General features: G+C 59.1%; 1 pseudogene; it reads right to left on the bottom strand.

The window, feature by feature from the left end:
* Positions 1 to 61: 61 nt before the first annotated feature.
* Positions 62 to 874, bottom strand: LOC102036512 (annotated as a pseudogene).
* Between the last annotated feature and the right edge of the window lie 8 nt (positions 875 to 882).

Here is an 882-nt window from a genome sequence, read left to right on the forward strand (position 1 = left end):
CTCTGGGGTCAAACACAGGCCCAGGAGTCACCCCCCGTGGAAGCAGGGCGAACACACTCACTTGTATGTTCCTTTTGAGGATCTCCCTGGTGAGCTGCACCTTGCCCGTGCTGGGATCCACCCCTGCCAGGGGCACCATCACCTCCCCAATCACATCATCCCGGGAGAAGCGGTCGAAGCTGAGCACCAGGAAGTGCAGCACCAGGTCCTGCAGCTGGCTGTAGGGGATCCCATAAAAGGTGAAGGTCTCGTCGAAAACGGGCTCCAGGGTCTTGCGGAGCACGCGGGTCTTGACGCGGTGCCTCTTGTCGGGCAGAATTGTCATCTTGATGTAGGGGTCGGAGCTCTGGGTGTGCTCGTCCATCACAGGCAGCCCGTGGGCCTCCTGGATGGTGACCACCAGGGCCTTTTTGGGGAAGTTGTAGTCCACTGAGAAAGTCAGGTCTCCCAGCATGACGTCGTCGCCCGGAGAAGAGGGAGAGGAGGTTTTGCTCCCTCCCGGAGTGAGGCTTTGATCTGGGCTGAGTTCATCTCCATAATCCACTTTGATGGGGAGCTGCTCCACCTGGGGGGGTCCATCTGGAGCCTTGCTGGGGCCCGCCAAGCCAGCCTCAGCAGCATCCACCAGGAGGTTGCCCCTGCTGCCCCCCTCCTTGGCCGTGCCGCTCTTGTCTCTCCGGATCCGGTTGATTTTCTTCTTGTTGCTCAAGGTCTCCGGGTAGATGCTGATGCCTTTCAGCATGTGGATGAATTTGTAAGGGGGGGTTTTGTGCTTCTTTTCTGCTTGCTGGTGACAGCATGTCCACACAAAGACTGTGACTGAGACGGAAACCACCAGCACGGTGGCTCCAATGAGTCCTGCCACCACGGGGGACACATCTG

The sequence above is a fragment of the Geospiza fortis genome, unplaced genomic scaffold, assembly GCF_000277835.1.
Source record: "Geospiza fortis unplaced genomic scaffold, GeoFor_1.0 C13339263, whole genome shotgun sequence".
Lineage (NCBI taxonomy): Eukaryota > Metazoa > Chordata > Aves > Passeriformes > Thraupidae > Geospiza > Geospiza fortis.